A 23,747-nucleotide genomic window follows, 5' to 3' on the forward strand; every position below is an offset into this window, starting at 1 on the left:
TTTCTTCATTGTTACATTAACAAATAACAGAAAGGAGAAACCAGCAGCTAAATTCAAAACACAATTTAATTATATATACAATATTATACAGAGATGGTTTACAATATCTAAAGTAATTGGTGGTGGTACAAGACTAGTACGATGATTTAAAGTGTTACTTATCTGTATGCGAATGTCCTGGTATAATCCTTGATCCTTCCAGGTTTCAAATTAACAATAATCACAAATCCACAAGGAAATTGAATGTCCACCGATGATTTGTGAAGTTCCAGGCAATATGAATAAATCCACACAAAGTGTTGTAATAATCCACAGATAAAGTCACAATAGCTCTCCCAATAGAATCTTATATGGCGCTGTACAATTCTTGATATGTCTTATTACAGGTCTCATTACAGTTCTGATTAGCCTTGGACAGCTGGAGTATATATAGCTAAACCGTAATTCAAGAATATTGGAGAACCTTCTACTTCTAGAAATATCTAACTAAAAACAGTAAACAAGTAAACACACATAACTTTCTGGAAATAGATCATTCTAGATCTCTACTTAAAATCAACATGTTTACAAACATATTTGTTTATACATGATTAAATTCTAGAAAGTTCTATAACCTAAATCAATGATATGACCTTCATAGGATGTATTGAAAAAAAAAGCTATAGGAGTTATCTCCCTTATCTCATAACTACATGTATTTAGTGTCATACATAACACACCCCCTCCTTAAAGAAAAGAAAGTTTTCTTGAAAAGGAAACTTTCTTGACATATCAAGTAATATTTAAATCCTTGATAAAGCATCAGCTAGAATATTGTCTTTCCCTTTGATATGTTTGATGTCAAGATTGTACTCTTGCAAAGTCAAACTCCACCTGAGAAATTCTTTGATTTTTGTTTTTCATTTTCCCAATGAATGTCAAAGGGTTGTGGTCGGTGAAGACCAACACAGGCACAACTGTAGTGCATAGATACACATCAAATTGGTTTAAGGCCAAAATCAATGCTAAACATTCTTTCTCAATGGTGGAATAATTTCTCTGGTGTTTGTCAAACTTTTTCGAGAAATAACAAATTGGATGGTCAATTTGTTCGGTACCTTCTTGCATCAAAACAGCACCAACACCTACATCGCTGGCGTCAACAAACAGTTTAAACTGTTTATTAAAATCTGGAGCAGTCAGAACTGGTGAGTTTGATAGTATGGCTTTCAATTTCTCAAAGGCAGACTTACATTCGTCTGACCAGACAAATTTGACATTTTTCTTTAATAAAGCAGTAAGTGGAGCTGCTATAACAGAGAAATTTTGACAAAATTTTCTGTAGTATCCAGCCATACCAAGAAACCTCATCAGCTCTCTCTTGCCTCCAGGAGCTGGAAAATCTATAATTGATTCTACTTTGGCCTGAACAGGTTTAACCTGCCCCTGTCCTACAACATGGCCTAAAAATTCAACAGTTGCATAACAAAATTCACATTTCAATAAGTTTACAGTCAATTTCATGGTAGTGAGTCTTTCGAAGAATTCACGAATCCCGCGTAGATGGTCTTCCCACGTGTCGTGGTAGTTGATGACGTCATCAATGTATCCATCACAGCCTTCCAGGTCTGATATCACGCTGTTAAGAAGACGTTGAAATGTTGCCGGGGCATTCTTCATACCAAATGGCATAACTTTGTACTGGTACAAACCTTGCGAGGTTACAAATGCCGACACTTCTTTAGCTCTTTCTGTTAATGGCACCTGCCAATATCCTTTCAACAGGTCAAACTTGCTTACGTACTTGGCTTTGCCAACTTTGTCAATACATGAGTCAATCCTTGGAATTGGATAAGAGTCTGTTTTACTGACAGAGTTTACTTTTCTGAAGTCAGTACAGAACCGGGATGTCTTGTCTGGCTTTGGCACCAGAACACATGGAGAGCTCCATTCACTTTTGCTTGGTTCAATAATATCATTGTCCAACATGTATTGAATTTCTTTCTTTAAGTGTTCTTCTTTCAAAGGATTGACACGGTAAGGATGTTGCTTGACAGGTGGCGCATCGCCTACATCCACGTCGTGATAGATAGCATCTGTTTTGCCTGGTGTATCCGGAAACAAATGTTTATACTCAAGTATCAAATCTTTAAGTTCATTGCGTTCTTTTTCCGATAGATGACATAGTTTCTTGTCCAAGTTCGCGAGCACATCTGAATTCCGTAACTTAACACCACAGTCTAAACCTACATCTTGTACACCACCATCTAAGTCTAATTTACAAATATCAGCTGTACTTTCACTTTGTGATGGTACAGAGGCCAAAGTAGCAATAGGTTGAGAGGTCTTGCTCTCTTCTCTATCTACATATTTCTTAAGCATATTAACATGACATAATTGAGTTTTCTTGCGCCTCCCTGGAGTTTGTACAATGTAGTTAACATCATCGACCTTTTTCTCAACAACATAAGGTCCAAAATATCTAGCTTGCAAAGGCTGACCCGGTATTGGTAATAGAGCCAAAATTTTTGTCACCTGGATCAAAACTTCTTGCACGGGCATCTTTATCATACCATGTTTTCATTTTGGTTTGAGTAACGGCCAAATTTTCTTTTGCCAGTTCACATGCCCTTGTCAACCTTTGCTTAAAGTTAGACACATACTCTAAGAGATTAACTTTAGAATCTTCGTCCAAAATTTTGTCTTTCAAAATTTTCAAAGGACCACGTACAGTATGTCCAAACACAAGTTCAAAGGGACTGAAGCCAAGAGATTCTTGTACAGATTCTCTAACGCCAAACAACAACATGTGTATACCTTCGTCCCAATCTCTTTTGTTTTCAAAACAATAAGATCTCATCATATTCTTCAATGTCTGATGAAAACGTTCTAAAGCACCCTGAGACTCTGGATGATAAGCACTAGACTTATACTGCTTGATCTGGAGCTGGTACATGACTTGTTGAAAAATACCAGACATGAAATTCGAACCTTGGTCCGATTGGACAGCTTTTGGAAGACCAACCAATGTAAAGAATTTAACCAAAGCCTTGACTATGTTAGGGGCTTTAATATTCCTGAGTGGAATGGCTTCAGGAAAGCGTGTGGAAGCACACATAATAGTTTAAAAGATACTCATTCCCAGACTTAGTTTTGGGTAGAGGACCTACACAGTCTATAATGACTCTACTAAATGGTTCCTCAAATGCTGGAATGGGGTGCAAAGGTGCAACAGGGATTTTCTGATCAGGTTTCCCTACCACCTGACAAGTATGACAAGACCTACAAAAATCAGCCACATCCCGTTTCAACTTGGGCCAAAAGAAGTGATCTAAGATCCTGTTATAAGTCTTGGTCACACCTAGATGCCCTGCTATAGGTACGTCATGAGACAAACTTAGAATATCTTGCCTATACCTCGGTGGGACAACTATTTGATTGACAACCTTCCAGTCTTCCTCGGGAGACACATCAGGGGGGCGCCACTTGCGCATCAACACACCTGACTGACGGAAGTAACAAACCGGGACTTTCTCAGCCTCTTCCTCACTTAAAGCCCGATTACACAATAAGGAGATTTCAGGATCTTTCTCCTGTTCTACTATAAGCTCCTCTCTAGACAAAGATGATTTGCTCATCATGTCAGACAAAGAAGTACCCTTGTTAGGAACAACTCTATCACTATCAAAGTCTACAGGATTGCTCAAAAGATCACACTTGCTCCCGACATCCTCTATATCATGAGCCAAGAAAGTGTCACCTAACCCTGGACTATAATGATCCTCAACTACTGCAACATCAGAAACCTTCTTACTCATTGAACGAGTTACAGCACAAGAAGGGAAAATACCAGGAAATTCCTGTTGAATAGACTCAGCATCATCTGTTTTTATCTGGAATACTGGACACTAAGGGATCTACCCTAACTTTCTCTCCAGCCAAGTCATTGCCTAAAATGAGCGACACGCCCTCTATGGGAAGTTCCGGTCTAACACCAATGGTGACAGGCCCAGTAACCAAGTCTGACTTTAAATAAACAGAATGGAGAGGCACATTAACAAAACCTAACTCTACACCTTGAAGCAAAACACTACTACCACATGAGGTCTCCTCAGACAAAGGCACTACGCCATCTAATATCAAAGAATGAGAAGCCCCAGTATCTCGCAAAATCTTCACAGGTTTCAAGTTGGTAATATCACTAGTAAGTGAAACAAAACCTTCAGAAATGAAGGGAGAGTACTTTTCCAAGACACTATCAGACTCTGAGCTCTTAATCTCAACAGACACTTTAGAATCTTCCACAATATCACTAAGTTTCTGACTAGGCTTTGACATAGCTAACACAGAAGGAACTGACTGTTTACGCCTTTGCTCCTTACGCTGGAGAGAATAACATTCAGACATAGTATGCCCTACTTTCTTGCAGTAATTACAAACAGGACCAGAAGGAGACCCCACACCTACCCTATCATCTGTTTTAGAAGCAGACTTAGTTTTATCACCTAATTTAGGTTTGTCGTAGGAAGGGCCACTAAAGGTTGGGTTCCTAGGCTGACCAAATTTACTAGTACCTGTGGTACTGTTTTTGTCTTGAGAACTGTTTTTAACAAATGAGCCTTTGTGGGTGAGAGCGTAATCATCAGCCATTGTAGCTGCTTCACTAAGGGTTTCAACTTTTCTCTCATCTAAATGAGTTTTTTATGTTTGTGTGGACACAACGTTTAAACTCCTCTATCAACAATAATTGCGTCAATTTACCGAAATCCTCATCAATTTCTTTAGAATCACACCACCTATTAAATAATTGTTCTTTTTCTCTGGCAAATTCTACATGAGTTTGTTCATCTCTCTTTCTCGAGTTTCGAAATTTCTGGCGGTAAGCCTCAGGAACTAACTCATAAGCTTTCAAAATAGCTTTCTTGACTACTTGGTAATTTGAAATCTCATCTACAGATAAAGAAGAATAAATGTCTCTAGCTTTACCAATCAAGACACTTTGAAGAAGCATTGTAAGCTTATCTTCAGGCCATTTCATACTATCAGCTATTTTCTCAAAATGCAGAAAATACTTGTCAACTTCTTTCTCTTGAAAAGGAGGAACTAACCTAATGTTTCTACTGACATCAAAACCTCTGTTTCCTTGTAAACCCCTAAAAGTTAGATTACTTGAACTGTCTTGAGAAGCTAGCTCTAATTCTTTCATTCTAAGTTCTGTTTCAGCTTGAATTTTCTGCTTCTCTAGCTCTAACATCTGATCTCTCTCAATCTCTTTTTCTTTTAATTCTCTTTCAATTTCTTTTTCTCTTAACTCTTTTTCTATTTCCATTTGTCTTAGTTTCATTTCATGTTCAAGTTCCATTTGTCTAATTTGAATTTCTGAGCTGACTGTTTCCTCTATACTATCTAATGCACTAGAGTCAAATTTGTCATTGTCAACAAAATATCTTATAATTACATTCCTAATTTCAGCTTTCCTCAAATTAGTTTTGATAGTAAGGCCTAAATGTTTACCCAATAACAGTAAATCCTTCTTACTAACTTGCAAAAGAACTTCCAGGGATGGCGCTTTAACAAACTGTTCTACCTGCATAGTAGTCATATTTATCTAGCTGTTGGTTTCAAATGTAAACTCAAAGTTTGTACACAAATTTTGAAAATTTTTTAATTAATTTTTCAAAGTTAGATTTCACAAATAAAATATCGATCCCGGACAAGAGCCCCCAATTCTGTTACATGAACGAATAACAGAAAGGAGAAACCAGCAGCTAAATTCAAAACACAATTTAATTATATATACAATATTATACAGAGATGGTTTACAATATCTAAAGTAATTGGTGGTGGTACAAGACTAGTACGATGATTTAAAGTGTTACTTATCTGTATGCGAATGTCCTGGTATAATCCTTGATCCTTCCAGGTTTCAAATTAACAATAATCACAAATCCACAAGGAAATTGAATGTCCACCGATGATTTGTGAAGTTCCAGGCAATATGAATAAATCCACACAAAGTGTTGTAATAATCCACAGATAAAGTCACAATAGCTCTCCCAATAGAATCTTATATGGCGCTGTACAATTCTTGATATGTCTTATTACAGGTCTCATTACAGTTCTGATTAGCCTTGGACAGCTGGAGTATATATAGCTAAACCGTAATTCAAGAATATTGGAGAAACTTCTACTTCTAGAAATATCTAACTAAAAACAGTAAACAAGTAAACACACATAACTTTCTGGAAATAGATCATTCTAGATCTCTACTTAAAATCAACATGTTTACAAACATATTTGTTTATACATGATTAAATTCTAGAAAGTTCTATAACCTAAATCAATGATATGACCTTCATAGGATGTATTGAAAAAAAAAGCTATAGGAGTTTATCTCCCTTATCTCATAACTACATGTATTTAGTGAAAATATTATATTTCTTCATAGATAGATTGGTGTAAACAAATTATGTAATAAAAGTATATATATTTCAATCAAATTGACATTTTATTAAAGTTATAGCTGACGGAATTTTCTTACACACGAATAAAGATCTTTTTATCTGCTAGTAATCAAGTCGTTGCCAACATATTACAATACTTGAATTGCATGTTTTAATTTTACAAAGTCAAATTAGAGATCTAAAACCGAATTTCGGCAGTACTGCCAAAACGCATGATATTTATGTCTACATCACAGTAAAACATGAAGACACGGTCAGTTCAAGGAGTATAGTTGTAGTCTGCCATTCCAATTCACATATTTACACTGATATTAATAATCATACAGCGACTTCTTCACAAATGTTTTCATTTCATAAAGCATAAAACATGAAATATTACAGTGCAAAGAAAATGTTGTTGTTTAAAGTATCGCGCATGTTTATCCGCGCTTTTAAATGGTTTCCACGGCTTAAATATAATAGCACTATAAACAAGAGATCCAAAAGAATCATCTTCGTCTGACAATGGAAAGAGCGATTTTTTCTCTTCTTTTCAAACTTTACTACATATTACTACATATGAAATTTGAGAAAGATCCTTTCACTATTTTCTGAGATAGATAACAGTACCAAACTTCAATTATCAAAATCCAAGATGACTACCAGTCGGCCATCTTGTTGACCAATCGGTCAAAAAAGCAATATGCACAATTAAGGTCCTAGGGGAACCTACATATAACATTTGAGACAGATCGCTCCAGTACGTTCGGAGAAATAGCGGTCAGAATTTTTAACTATCAAAATACAAGATGGCAGCCTTGTGGTCCAATAATGCAATATGCACAACCAGCTACCTAGGGAAACATCTATATGGAATTTGAGAAAGATTCCTTCGGTAACGGTAACAAGAAATGTTAACAGACGGAAGGACAGAAGGGACGGACCACGGACGAAAAGCGATTTGAATAGCCCACCATCTGATGAAGGCGGGCTAAAAATGGCAAAGGGTTCAACTATAAAAGAAGACTCAACACGAATATACCGCAGTTTCCCAAAACATGCACTTCATACACACTACACACCACATACATGAGAGATTGACCTTACAAATTTAATCAACCAAACAAATATATTTTATGAAATATTATAATTTTGTTAAGATTCCTTAAGAAAAAATACCATGTAAAATTTTTGCAGTTGTTACACATTCAACTTAAACAACACGTAATACTTTTATAATTCAGCTCTTAGAAGTATATATTGTTTTCATCAAGTTTGTACTGTATGGACATTTAGTAGATATTGCAACAAATAAATAAAAGAAACGTTATGACAATTTTACACATATTAGAACTACGTAAGCTCTTAAAACCGACATACGATATGATTCCATGGCCAGCAAATGTATTACACAAACAATGTTACTTACAATACTTAACAGCTAAAGGGGGATAACTCTAAATTCATTGTTCAAGATAGTAGATATTGAGTTAATCAAAAATAAATTTTAATCGTTATTCTAATGTTAAAGTTTACAGCGTACCTCTTAACAGCCAGGATCATGCAAGGACAGTCTGCTAGGCACGAGGTGTGTAAAGTTTGTGAAGTGCGAGGTGCGTGTACTGCGGTATTTTAGGGTCGTGTCTTCTTGCAAAGTGGAACTGTTGCCAATTTTTATAGTGCATCACTGAAGCATGACGCTGAAGACACCAAGCAACACTCACATTCGGTCACGTTATACTGACAACGGGCGACCCAGTCGTCCCACTCCCGTCATGCAGAGCTCTAAGCAGGAGCAGACACTTTGGTGTGTCTCGGCCAGGGGACAGAACCAGAGCCTGCCTCACAGTGGCGAGCGCTCAACAAAAGGCCAAAAGTGTGGTGGTCAGTTAGGAAGAAGAAATAGATCCTAAATTTAGTCGCCTTTTAAGGGACAATTCTAACGCCCTACCTGCAATGATACATATTTTCTAGGATATATTGCTTCAAATATCTACTGTCATTCTATAGCAGATTTATCATATATGAAGTCGAACACACTTTGTTGTCAAAATTACAATTAGAGATATGGTTTCATAATGAAGAGTTTAACAATCACTCTCCTATACCATGTGTTGTATACTGTAACCATGTTTGTATGTATGTTTTATCTATCGGCCATAAGGCCCGTGACATTAAGAAACTTGAGAAATTGTTTTTCCACAACCAACCCCATGGGGTTACTGCTGGCTGTTACAACGGTTAAGCAACTGACCGCTCGACGTTCATAGGCTCATAAACTTTATAAAATGGAGGGACTGAGCTTTGTTTAATTGATCAACAGGTCATACAAGGACGGCCTCTGATGTATACAGAAAACTATTTAAAATGCATAAATAAATCGGAACGTATTAAAGGCCATCCGATTGAAATACAAACCCTTTTAACTACTCCGTTAACCTGAATTGTACCTGCTGCCCCTATTGCATGATCGTAAAAGGCGACTAAATTTAGGATCTTATATTTTTCTCTTCTTCCTAACTGACTTTATATTTCCTCATGCCTCCCTTGGCACCGCCTCACGTTTGGCCTTGAGTTGAGCATTCGCCCTTGTGAGGAAGACTATGGGTTCTGTCCCCTGGCCGAGACACACCAAAGTCTATAAAAGTGGTATTTTCTGCTCCTGCTTAGCGCTCAGCATACAGGGAGGGGAACGACTGATTCGTCCGTTGTCAGTATAATGTGACCGGGTGGGGTGTGTTGCTTGGTGTCTTTGGCGGCATGCTTCAGTGATATAACACTATAAAAAGGGCAACAGTTACACTATGCAAGAAGACACAACATGAATATACCGCAGTCTCCCAAAACACGCACCTCGCACTACATACACGCAAACACACCGCATACATGGGAGGCCGTCCTTCAATGACCATTGCTGTTAATAGGACGTTAATTAATCAAACAAACAAATTACAGATCCTTATACATGTAACTATTCCGTTCCTTCTAGTTTAAAATACAAATCCTAACCACCCCGTTCCAAAGACGTAGTGATTGTAAGGATCTTTTTTTTAATCAGATTGGTACTAAACGAATCTTACCGTCCAGCCTCCGCCATCCGTCTCCATGTCACACCAGACTTTGACAGCATCTCTCTTATTTATGTAGATAGTATAAACCCCACTCTCCGTATTTCCCGCGTCTCGCACATCCTCACAGTCACGTGGTATGTCTTAAATAGAATACATTGTCAGCAATACCTTGTTTGATGTATTAACGTTCTATTAACAGCTAAGGTCATGTAACGACGGCTTACCATGTATGCGGTGTGTAGTAGCGTGTGTGAAGTGTGGGTTTTTGGAAGACTACGTTATAGTCATGTTGTGTCTTCTTGTATAGTAACCCAGAGCCTTCCTCACAGGGGTGAACGCTCAAAAGGTACAATTCTACCGCCCTACCTGCAGGGCTAGTCAGCAAAAACCCAAGGTTACTGTAAACTAATTGTGGATTTGAAATCGCGATTTTTCAAATTCATTATGTGTCACCATTTTGATTTTGAATCATTTCGCCATTTACTTGATCAGAAGTGATGTTAAAATTGGCTAATTAAGAAACTCTAATTCAATGAAAATCACCGTCACAAACTTGAGTTATCATTTATTATTAAAGATGCTCCACCATCGACAGAGCATAAATGATATTCATCACTTGAACAATAATTGGTGTTTAACCGTGTATATATATGTATAATTAACACAAAAAATGATAAAAAAATATTTTACTTCGCCTTTGGTGCATGCGCAATCAGTACTTCATTCCATATAGGATATAGTGGGACGGAATTTTTTCGGGATGCAATCCATTATTTTTTTTTATATTTTTAACTTGAACTAAAATTAGAAGCTCAAACTTTTCAATGGTGGTAATGGTTTAAAGTAAGTAACTTTTGTAACTGAAGAAAAATACTAAATCGTCTGCTCCTGGTTTTGATAGTGAAAAATACCCATTTGTCAGCGGTGGAGCATTTTTTAAATAGAGAATACCTTAATAAATCAACAAAAGCCTTCTATCACAGACGATTCATTCAGTTTCACGTTTTACTTTATAGCTTAATAGTAAAACCATGCACGGTATACAGGCCTAGTATCTTTATTGCGACATCAGGGATTTCTTACCGCTTACCTAATGCTTATTGAATAATCAACCTGTAGCCTCAAGCCACAGTTTGTACTCTAGATCAACATAACACAGTAAACAATTATGTATTATATATATATATATATATATATATATGCGTCATTTATATTAATTGTAAAAAATTCCATTTACATTTAACGTAAACAAACGAGGATAGAAAGCCAACATATTATGATCAAGAAACGAGTTTAAAATCTTACCAAGCAATGTGTACTTCTGAACGTCTCCGGGTACGACGCCGACTACGGCGCACGTCAACAGTAATACTGTTTATTAGGGGTATAGCCATGGTTGGAACGACTTGAGAGAATGAATGTCAAGAGGTGTTCTAATCTGTGCTTATATACTGTATATGGATTGTTTCTAGGTATCTGTTGGGCAATTGCACAATGATTCCAGGTAAACAGTAGATATATTGTTTACTTTGTATAGTTTACTGCCTCGTTGACGTCACCCAGTACAGGTTACCGAAAATAGTTTGTTTATTGTCCGAGACAAGGAAGTAAAGTTTGATTGGTGTATTTTGTCTAAGGCATGTTTTCGGTAAGGCGCGTCATACCGACCATTTAAACTAAAGTTTCGATCCTCATCACAACTAATGTTATTCATATTCATACTCATTCATATCATGGTAAGGGCAGGGTTCAAATTATAAAGCCAGTGGCAAAAATGGATCAATGTAAAATAATTAAATAGGCTGAAAATGCTCACCTTTTCTTTCAACTAACAATAAAGGCATTATTTACTAATAAGTTGTTAATTCTCTGATGTATTTAACCACCGTGACATTTGAAATAGGTCAAGGTCATCAATTTTAACAAACTTCAAAGACTGTTTGTTAAGACTAGGTAGGTCCTATGTAACAACTAGGGCCGTATTTCGGGAAGCTGCAGGTATATCCTTGTTGTGTCTTACCTGGGTGTATCTGGTGATTCGATTGGTGTTTTGTGTTTCACATAATTTCATTTAAAAGGATAAACTGTTTTGAATATGGACTGGTGGTGGTTTTTTATTCGGGCATTTCATTAAAAAATGTAAAATATCAGATAACATCCATATGAGAAAATGAAAAATCAATTATATGCTAATTTATGATAACAGAGGATACGATACATAATTTAAACACGTCTGCTTCTCTGACTTTGTAAAGATATGATATAAAGATTGGATTCCAGTTTAGATAGAAATGTGAAATCATTAATTAATTAAAATGAACAATTCATAAAGTGTGATACAATCAATATTAGCATGCTGGGATTTTTAACTGATTAGATAAAACTTCCTATTTAGAAACTAGGAACACTCTAAAAGACCAAGACTTCCACTATACAAGACACAACAAGACCGCACTCTCCCCAAACATACAAGACACAACAAGACCGCACTCTCCCCCAAACACACACCACACACAAGACCGCACTCTCCCCAAACATTACAAGACCGCACTCGCCCCAAACACACACCACACACAAGACCGCACTCTCCCCCAAACATACAAGACCACACACTTCATACATACTACAACACCGCAAACTCTCCCCAAACACACACCACACACTTCATACATACTACACACCGCAAACTCTCCCCAAACACACACCACACACTTCATACATACTACACACCGCATCTCTCCCCAAACATACACCACACACTTCATATATACTGCACACACCGCAAACTCTTCTCCCCAAACACACCACACATTTCATACATACTACACATCCGCAGTCTCCCCAAACATACACCACACACTTCATGCATACTACACACCGCACTCTCCCCAAACACACACTCCACACACTTCATACATACTACACACTGCACTTTCGCCAAACACACACCACACACTTCATACATACTACACACCCCAAAATCTCCCCAAACACACACCACACACTTCATACATACTACACACCGCAAACATGGGAGGTCGTCCTCACATGACCCTGGCTGTTAATATGACGTTAATTACTCAAACAAACAAACGCACATCACATTACAAACATGCTACACACGGCATAAATGGGAGGCTGTTCTTAAATGACCCTGGCTGTTAATAAGACGTTAATTAAATTTAATTAATAAAACAAACCAACGTATATCACTCTACATTCAAGCTACACACCGCATACATGGGAGCTGTCCTTACATGGCCCTGGTGGTTAATAGGATGTTGATTAAATCAAACAAACATTTACGGACTGGGTGCTAGTGTATACGTTTGAGGAGGCTGTGGTATATTCGTGTGGTATAAATTGTAATTGTTAAACGATTTTTTTATAGTAGAATCTCACTGAAGCATCACTTTTGATGATAAAATCAACATATTAATGTTTGATTGCGTGATTATATTTAACGTCCTATTTACCGTCAGGGTCATGTAACAACGGCCTGATATACTGTATATGGATTGTTTCTAGGTATCGGTTGGGCAATAACACATTGACTTCAGGTAACAGTAGATATATTTTTTACTTTGTATAGCTGTACTGCCTCGTTGACGTGACAAAGTACAGGTAAAATAGTTTGTTTATTGCCCAAGACAAATACTTAACAAGGACACATATTATCATATCATTTTTAAACCAGACTTCATTTTTACACTAGTATCAAGTATAAATGGCTCAACCCTAAAGTTTCAGAATAAATTCAACTCAAAACCATGTTAATTTTTCTTCTGTATTAGGTTGCGTTGATTTGGTAGGCTCTTGGACATTTGGAAGAGGGCAAAGAAGGTCTTTTGAAAGATCTTTTGCAAAAGGTCTGATGTTTTTATACAGATACCATGTACGTTCTGGAGAAAGACATTTTGCTTCTAGCCTTACTGGCATGCCATTTGGTATTTCCTTTCCTCTCTTCAGAAGTCTCACGACTGTGTAATCTCCATCAACGCTAGTCTTCACTTTCACCATACCTAAATAAAATAAAAATACACAGTAAAATTATTTACAGTAAACTATTACCGTTTAACAATCTTATTTGGGTTTGCTCGGTTATTTTTACATCCTATTAGGAACGGCTCTGAAAACAGGTTTAAAAATTGCTTCCAGTCCCTCCATACCCATGAGTTTGGTGACAGTTCGCTATAAACAGTTGCCTGGTTATGTGTGGATGACGCATCGATGGTCACTTTGAGGTCGGACAAACTATCAACATCATTCCTCCGAATTTTCTTTCTGGCAATACCAAACATCACATCGACAAGACATTGAGCATGGTATGGTTTCATAAAGTGAAAATAGATGTCTTTGTGATAACCATTTGCGACCCTCCATGGCAGATAGCTTGTGACAAACCTGAAAAAAAATAAATCATACATTATAGCACTACATTGTACAAAGGAGAACCAACACTCTTATTGATCTGTTATCATAAAATGGGGACATCTCAACATATGAAGATTTTTGTTGATATAGTATTGCACATAATCACAAAATGCTTATGGGAAAGAGTCATTTGGAGGGAGAGACTTATATATTACAGTTTGATACCATTAATATTATGATGATTATATAAATCACATGACTGGACAGTCCTTGTAGAAAATCAGATTTGATATAATCATAATCACTGCCTCTGCCAGGGTTCGAACGCGGGACTTCTTGGTTACTAGTCTGACGCTCAACCGATTGAGCTAAAGAGAAGTTCACCCTAACAGAGCAGTATATTGTGACTTTATACTGACCATGGGTTACACATGTTTTATTTAAATACCTCAGTTGAATGTGTTTCATACCTGATTCTTCTTCTGTCCACCATAATTATCTGCGTTAAGATAAACTTCTTTTCCCCTTCCCCATGATGATCAAAATAGTGATGAAGCATTGATATCACAGAGTTGGCTGAGTGGCTCTGTGATCCATCCAGACATATGCACTGATCCTCACCAAACAAGTACTTTGTCTGTGAAGTGCGGCCATCATTACAAATACCAAACAGATTGGCTTTATATGGCCTGATCTGAAAATTAAAAAATATAATATATTATTTATCATAAAATTTATTAATTCAGGAGAGATTGTTTGGTGCTTAATATATCAGATTGAAGATGGTGAATTTAATTTTGATAGGACAGAAATATTGAAAGTGATACGAACTAATTAAGTTCTTGCAAAACAAATTATGACACGGGTTTACTTTGGTTTTGATTTAATTATAAATGGACAGGGCTATTTCAGGATATACAAAGTACATGCTTTAAGAGATAAAGTTAGAATACCAAGAAAAAACTCTGACCTCTAAGGACAGTACTTTGCAACTGCCCATGTGGGGTTTTGAACTTAGACCCCACTTATCCTCTACTGCCACTACCATGAAAATAAATTTTTCATTAAGCGTCATGCAGTTTTACTCACATTACTGTGTTCACAAGGTTCACATCCTTAACTATTATTGCAAATGGCAATAACTCCGTAAAAGATCGTCCAAATCAAGCTTATCTTTCCAATGTTAGTCTACATACAAAGTCTCATTAAGATCGGCGCATATTTACTCAAGTTATCATGTTTTACAAAATTCAATTAAATAATAATTGCAAAGGGCAATAACTCCGTTAGTTACGAATCAAATAAGGTCCATTTTCTAACTTGTCCGAGGTCTTTCAAATTTTAGTTTAATATACACATTTCATGAAACTGAGTGCACAATTTATTCAAGTTTATCGTATTCACAATGTATAATGATAATTATTTGTGCAAAGGGCAATAACTCCGTAAACTGATTTTCAAATTCTTCTGAGATCGGTGCATATTTACTCAAGGTTTATCATGTTCACAAAATTCAAGAAATAAAATTTGCAAAGGGCAATAACTACGTTAGTTACGATCTAATAAGGTCCATTTTCTAAACTTTTCCGAGGTCTTTCAAATTTTAGTCTAAATACAAAGTTTCATGAAACTGAGTGATATTTATTCAAGTTATCGTATTCACATATGGTATAATGATAATTATTTGTGCAAATGGCAATAACTCCGTAAACTGAATTTCAAACTCTTCTGAGATTCTATTTAATGTAAGTCTACATACAAAGTGTCATTAAGATCGGTTTATATTTACTCAAGTTATCAGTGTCTACAAGGTCCAATAATAATTAATAAGCGCAAATGGCAATAACTCTGTAGTAGATTATAGTTGAATCACACTGATTTTCAAACTTGTTCCGAGATTTTTTCCAATGAATGTCTACACACAATTGTTTCATTAAGCTCGATTCATATTTACTCAAGTTATCGCGTTTCATGTTAATGAACAATTTTAAATAATTATTTGTACAAAGGGCAATAACTCCGTAAATTACAATCGAATCACGCTGTTTTACGAACTCATTCGAGATCTTGCCAATGTAAGTCCACATACAAAGTTTCATCAAGGATCAGTTTATAGTTACTCAAGTTATCGCGCTCACAAGGTCCAATAAATATTATTGCAAAAGGGCAATAACTCTGTAAATAACAGTCGAATCACGTTGATTTTCGACTTTGTCGGAGATCCTTTCAATTTTATTATACATACAAAGTTTTATTAAGCTCGGTTTATATTTACTCAAGTTATCGCGTCCACAAGGAAATGTTAACGGACGACGCCGGACAAAAAAACTCTGTGAGTCTCTGTTTATTATGAAACGATAGGGATTACTTTGCTACTTTGAACCTATTATAAACTGATTAATTCACATCTTAAGGACTATAATCAACTCCAGATATTTCCAGTTACCAGTGTAGTTTTGAGGTATTAGGGTACAGTGACTTTATCAGAAACAAATTGGAGCTGGCTGTTTGTGTTACGTTTGTTTGTTTCTAATAATCCACCCAACCTGCCGATTTTTTTTAACAATTTCTCTTATATAAAAATGTGTTGTATGGCAGTGCTTACAGCTGCAATTTACATATATACGAAATGTATCATCAAACGTATACCTTACGATTTTTGGAAGGGAGGTAAAACTCGTACAGAAACTTTTCTTACTCATTTAAGGCACATAGATTTGTATTGAAATTTTGAATCGATAAAGGAGGAATTTCTTAAAAAAATAATTTAATAGTGGAGGGAAAGAATCAATCGAAAGTTTTGTTTGCTAAAACTTATAATGAAATGCATGCAGTAGAAGCAAAAAAATGTTTGTATTGATTTAGTATATGTGTAGCAGAGTTTTGAACTAGGCCAATCATCGATGGCTGCTAGCTCAATCGATAAAGCATCCATTCTAATGTTTCAAAGGGTTCAGGATTAGAATATTTCTGTTTATATAATTGAATCTTATCTTAAAATATTTATGTTTACAGAGCATGCATTACTCTAAAAAGCAAATTCCATACAACGAATAAATTTTAAACTTGATAATGCGTCATACAATTACACCTACCCTACTATAATTCTTGTACAAAATTAATTTTAAAACGACTATACGTCGTACGCGTGTTGTAAAATATGTATTGAAAACGTCAATTCATAGTCAAACTAAAATTCTGTTACGAATCAGACAGATGGACGTTTACATTGTGCTTAATAATAGAAATTGGTACCATATTGTACCATTATACTTAGGTTAAAGAGCCCAATTTTTGCAATGAAATGAATACTATGTTGCGATTTCAGACATACACTTACTCATAAAACTAACAAGATTTTACTTACTTTTTCACGGCCGTTCAAGCCGAATTACAGGTAAATAAAAACCAGCTTATCATAACGAGTTTCACACCGCATGAACTCAGACCATACCATGTTCAACTCATCCAAGTATAAGCTACAAATACTTCCATTTGGTAGTGGTCTTCGGCACCAAAATGTATACATTGGCGAGAGTAGTGCGTCGCCATCCAGGTGCTAGAGACACGCGACTCCGGATTTACTGGCCTCCGAAGCCGCAATACTAACACCTATCCCTGCTATACCCATTTCGTACATTGAATATTACTTTAAAAAACTTATTTACATCGTCACACAAGGCGTAATAAAATAGTCACTGGAAACAGCATTCATAGCCAAACAAATTCTGTTTACATCAGTCTGATGACTCCAATGACGTATTGTTAGCAATTTACACATAATTGATATTAAACGGTGTATCGATTTCCAAAATTCTCGCCAAAAGTTACATTTCATGTAAACCATACACATTGTCAAATATTTATATGAGCTTGACAAACTTCACTTATAACATTTAATTACCTGCGAATCTAGAACGCTTTTTGTTTGTTTGTTTGATTAATTAACGTCCTATTAAACAGCTATTGGTAATGTAAGGAGACGGCCTCCCCATGTATTGCGGTGTGTTTGCGTGTATGTTGTTGCGAGGTGAGTGTAACTGCGGTGAGACTTGCGGTATGTTCGTGTTGTGTCCTCTTGTTATAGTGGGAACTGTTTGCCCTTTTTATAGTTGTCTATAAAACACACGAAGCATTGCCCCGGGGGGGCGAAAGACCCACCAGCAACAAAAACACCACCCTGGTCACGATTATACTGACAACGGGCGAAACCAGTCTGACCCACTCCTCTGTATGCTGAACGCTAAGTCAGGAGCAGAAACTACCACACTTATATAGACGTTGGGTGTGTCTCGGCCAGGGGGACAGAAACCTCAGAGCCCTTCCTCAACTGGGGAGAACGTCTCAACTCAAGACCCAAAAAGTGAGGCGGGTGCCAAAGGGGAGGCATTAGGAAAAAGATAAAGTCAGTTAGGCAGAAAGAAAAGATAAAAAAAAAAAAAAAAGGTAGAGGGAAAAAAAAAAGAAAAAAGATCCTAAATTTATTCGCCGATTTACGATTCATGCAATAGGGGCAGAAGGTACAAAGTCTAACTCCCTATCTAGAACGCGGTTTTTTGACTACCACCTGAATTCGAGGAAAGAATAAACATCATTAACTTAACTGCAATTGAATACCTTGGTTTCAAATTTTCGATCCCCCCTAATTTATAGGTGTCACTATAATCGCTGTTGATCGGATAATTATTCCAACCTTATTCCCTATGCTAAAGATAACTTTTGGATTATGCAATACTATATATATAAATGTATCAGACCAGCCAGACTGGAGTGATACTGCATCTGCATAAATGGAGTACTGACATTCATATTGGCTGTTCCTATCATGGATTAATACTTGGGCCACTTTTTAGTTAGCTATATTACATAAAAAATGACATTCCAAAGTGTTATGAAGTAAGTTACTCAATTTTTAAGTGACTTTTTTTAGTTTTCCATATGTGAACAGAATTAGATTTTAACTATTTGTTTGAATTTGAGAAGAAAGATGTGTGGAAGTTTAAAAGGTTACATTAATTTGTAAACCTGTAATTTGGACCCTTTTGGTCCTACCCCTGGGAAATTTGTCAAGGAAGTTCAACCGCCATCTTACACTAATTATTCTGACATTTGACTTATTTCCCATAATAAAATTCTCAAAAATATTTTTTTTCATATATAAAGGTGACCCCCTCACCAGTGAAAACGAAAGATTCCAGAGTAATATAATTAATATTTGTTGAAAAAGACATTAAGACCTTTCCTTCTATAGAGTATTAGATTCTATCATTTCTGGATTTCAGAGTTTTCGCCAATAGCGCCACTCCTCGGCTTCTGGAAGTCAGTCATGGGAAACTTGTTAAAAGGATTCAATGGCCCATTTCCATACTGATAATTCTGGAACATTTAACTCATTCTGACATTTAACTCATTTCCCTATTACAAATGACCAAATAATGCTCAAAACTGTGTTTTTTCACCTTAACTATGGTAAATTTGACCCCTCCCCAGGGAAAAATGTGAGACCTCAGGATCATACATATAATTCACAATTTTCGTAGAGTAAAAACATTGACGCTTCACGCAATGCCGTGAGAGCGGTTTTGGGGGGATTTGCTCATGATTATTGGTCCCGCTTCCAGATCCCCGGGATGATTTGATACAGGGGTAAGGTTAATAATGATAATCCATGGGGGTAAAACTTACTTACAGTGACCATACGTAGAGCGGGTGTCCATATTTCGTTTTTTTTTTACTTCGTATTTTCCATGGACTAATTTTTTATTGTTTACGTAAGAGATGTGATTTAACAGTTTATATGAAAGTTTCCTTATATTCTTACAAAATGTTAATTGCTGATAAAAGTATAGATAGATCTACAGTCCGTACAGTACCATATTTGTATTTGTTAAAAACAATTGGACACCATATGTTTTAGAACAGTCGTGATCGATTGATTATGGTTTTCCTTAAGGACTATCGATTATGAATGGTAATAGACGATTATCAAAATGAGAGATGCTTGCTATTGTAGATACTTTATAGAATCTGTATGTAACTTTGTAAATACGTACGAATATATTAATACAGTTGTTGTACTAACGTGACGCTACACAATGTGGAACGCTACAGACCCAAAATGGAACACTTTTAAAATACATGTACTGAAGTATGTGATACAGATGTTCAGTTTTACAATATAAACTAACAATAACTGTCCTGAACAAAAATCAAGGTGCTGACTAATAACTGTGACGATTTTCATATGTAATTTTCTTTCCAGTTGCCTATTATCTGTATTAAATGAAATTTTAAAAAATCCTGGGAAACGACGTCGGTGCGACAACCATAAAAACATATATTTTAAAATAAGAACAAGAGGCCCATGGGCCTTAACGGTCACCTGAGTTAGAATATATATGAAATGAAAAAAAGACATATAAACACTATAATGCTGGGCCTTGAAGTTGGGTCAGTGTAATTTATAAATTTGACTTTTTAGACTATGAAGAGTATTTGCTTCCATCAAACCTGTGAACTTTTAGAAGCATTTTTTTGAAATTTTAATCATTTTGACCCCTGTTTTGTCCCGTCCCTAGGGGGGGTCAGTGAGGACTGATATGGATATTAAACTTCTAGATCTCCGGCTAATATATTAACTCTAATCAAGTTTGACCCATATCCTATGAAAATTGAGCAAAAAATGTTCATAAATGTGTTTTTTCATATAAAACTAAAGAAAACTTCACGCATTCCCAAGGGAGTAACGTGAGACCCAGGGTGATATAATTCACAATTTCATAAAAACACCTCAAGACCTTTCCATCTACAAAGATTATTTTATTCTACTAATTCCAGGTTTTAGAAGGAGAATTTTTGAAATTTTAGCCTATTTGACCCTTTTGGCCCACTCCTCTGCGCCTCCCCCTCCCCCCACCACACCCCCCGGACCAAATAATTCTCAAAAATGTTGTTCTCCCTAAATTAAACTATAGTAAAACTTAACACCATCCCCAGGGGAAACGAGAGACCCCAGGGTCATATAATTCACAATTTTTGTATAAGACCTGAAGACCTTGTTTTTTTTCACTCTAAGAAATGTATTTGATTCTACCATTTCCAGAATTTCAGAAGAAGATATTTGAAATTTTAGCGTATTTGACCCCTTTTGAACCCCACCCCTAAGACCCCTGGTGGTCAGTTATGGAAAATTTGTTAATATGATTCAATGGCCATCTCATGCTGATAAATCTGACAAAATTTGACTCATTTCCTATTACAAATGATGAATATAACATACATGGGAGGACGATCGTAAATGGCCGTATAATTTAGTTTAGTTCGGTTAGTTATATTTACGTTCTCTAAACAGCCAGGGACATATCACGACGACCTCTCATGTGTGCAGTGAGTTGCGTGTATAAAGTGCGTGATTTGGGAGATAGCAGTTTATTCGTGTTGTGTCTGTTGTATAGTTTTACACTGATATATCACAGAAACATGCCGTCGTAGACACTAAACACATCCCACCCGGTCACCTTATACTGGCAACGGGCGAACCAGTCGTCCCACTCCCTGTATGCTGAGCGCTAAACAGGAGCAGAAACTACCACATTATAGACTTTAGTGTGTCTCGGCCAGATGATATCCAGAGTCTACCTTCCAGGGGCGAACGCTCAACAGAAGTCCAGAAGTGATGCAGTGTCAATAGTCTTAAAACCGTCTTTTACGGCATGCAATAGGGGCAGCAAATATAATTTAAATCAACAAGTCTTAATACAATGAGGTATGGTCGGAAATTTTTTTTCAGTAGATTAGAATGAAAGATGAATGCTGCTATTCTGTCCGGTAGCTTTGCAATCAACTTTACAACTATTATGCATATGTACGTGTGTAGTAATTTTGATATGAATTAAACTTTTAATATTACATTCATCATAAAAAATATCTACATTTTGAGCTACAAGTACGACTTATAGCCGATATTGAGCATTAATTGTTTGTTTGTTTGATTAATTAACGTCATATTAACAGCTATGGTCATGTAAGGACGGTCTCCCATGTATGCGGTGTGTTGTGCTGGGTGCATGTTTTGGGATACTGCGGTATATTAATCTTGTTGCCCTTTTTATTGTGCTATATCACTGAAACGTGCCGCCGAAGACAAGCCGGTCATTAAAAGTAAACTCTCGTTGCATATTCTTACAGTGTTATTATTAATTGTTAAAGGGACAATTCAATGAGGCTAATTCTGTTATAAAACCAACGGGCAAAATATGATATAAATGTATTGTTCTACATTCATTATGAAACATATAAAAAGAAATAGTGACAAAGTCCATGACATTATCAAGTATTTTGATTGATACCGTTGAAATTCCAAATCGTTGATCAATACGATTAAGCAGGTATAACATGTATGCTGTATCCATACCAGAGCCAAAGTCATGTACGTTAATCAAATGCAATCCCTGCCCCCCCCCCCCCCCCCCCCCCTACCCCTCCCCCCCCCCCCCCCCCCCCCCCCCCCCCCCCCCCCCCGTCCCCCTAGCCCCCACCCCCCCCCCCCCCCCGCCCCCCCCGCCCCCCCCCCCCCCCCCCCCCCCCCCCCCCCCCCCCCCCCCCCCCCCCCCCCCCCCCCCCCCCCCCCCCCCCCCCCCCCCCCCCCCCCCCCCCCCCCCCCCCCCCCCCCCCCCCCCCCCCCCCCCCCCCCCCCCCCCCCCCCCCCCCCCCCCCCCCCCCCCCCCCCCCCCCCCCCCCCCCCCCCCCCCCCCCCCCCCCCCCCCCCCCCCCCCCCCCCCCCCCCCCCCCCCCCCCCCCCCCCCCCCCCCCCCCCCCCCCCCCCCCCCCCCCCCCCCCCCCCCCCCCCCCCCCCCCCCCCCCCCCCCCCCCCCCCCCCCCCCCCCCCCCCCCCCCCCCCCCCCCCCCCCCCCCCCCCCCCCCCCCCCCCCCCCCCCCCCCCCCCCCCCCCCCCCCCCCCCCCCCCCCCCCCCCCCCCCCCCCCCCCCCCCCCCCCCCCCCCCCCCCCCCCCCCCCCCCCCCCCCCCCCCCCCCCCCCCCCCCCCCCCCCCCCCCCCCCCCCCCCCCCCCCCCCCCCCCCCCCCCCCCCCCCCCCCCCCCCCCCCCCCCCCCCCCCCCCCCCCCCCCCCCCCCCCCCCCCCCCCCCCCCCCCCCCCCCCCCCCCCCCCCCCCCCCCCCCCCCCCCCCCCCCCCCCCCCCCCCCCCCCCCCCCCCCCCCCCCCCCCCCCCCCCCCCCCCCCCCCCCCCCCCCCCCCCCCCCCCCCCCCCCCCCCCCCCCCCCCCCCCCCCCCCCCCCCCCCCCCCCCCCCCCCCCCCCCCCCCCCCCCCCCCCCCCCCCCCCCCCCCCCCCCCCCCCCCCCCCCCCCCCCCCCCCCCCCCCCCCCCCCCCCCCCCCCCCCCCCCCCCCCCCCCCCCCCCCCCCCCCCCCCCCCCCCCCCCCCCCCCCCCCCCCCCCCCCCCCCCCCCCCCCCCCCCCCCCCCCCCCCCCCCCCCCCCCCCCCCCCCCCCCCCCCCCCCCCCCCCCCCCCCCCCCCCCCCCCCCCCCCCCCCCCCCCCCCCCCCCCCCCCCCCCCCCCCCCCCCCCCCCCCCCCCCCCCCCCCCCCCCCCCCCCCCCCCCCCCCCCCCCCCCCCCCCCCCCCCCCCCCCCCCCCCCCCCCCCCCCCCCCCCCCCCCCCCCCCCCCCCCCCCCCCCCCCCCCCCCCCCCCCCCCCCCCCCCCCCCCCCCCCCCCCCCCCCCCCCCCCCCCCCCCCCCCCCCCCCCCCCCCCCCCCCCCCCCCCCCCCCCCCCCCCCCCCCCCCCCCCCCCCCCCCCCCCCCCCCCCCCCCCCCCCCCCCCCCCCCCCCCCCCCCCCCCCCCCCCCCCCCCCCCCCCCCCCCCCC

The 23,747-nt window shown here is 40.1% G+C and overlaps 1 long non-coding RNA gene and 1 pseudogene across 1 annotated transcript; both read right to left on the reverse strand.

Moving 5' to 3' along the window:
- Window positions 1-8,157: 8,157 nt before the first annotated feature.
- LOC138310709 (uncharacterized) lies at window positions 8,158-10,958 on the reverse strand. The gene is made up of 3 exons (XR_011206475.1): window positions 10,799-10,958; window positions 9,503-9,633; window positions 8,158-8,373 (listed from the first exon to the last, which is right to left on the reverse strand). It is a non-coding gene; the product is annotated as an uncharacterized lncRNA (long non-coding RNA).
- Window positions 10,959-13,255: 2,297 nt separating this feature from the next.
- Window positions 13,256-14,915, reverse strand: LOC138310190 (uncharacterized; annotated as a pseudogene).
- Window positions 14,916-23,747: the final 8,832 nt, after the last annotated feature.

The sequence above is a fragment of the Argopecten irradians genome, chromosome 16, assembly GCF_041381155.1.
Source record: "Argopecten irradians isolate NY chromosome 16, Ai_NY, whole genome shotgun sequence".
NCBI classification, from domain to species: Eukaryota; Metazoa; Mollusca; class Bivalvia; order Pectinida; family Pectinidae; genus Argopecten; species Argopecten irradians.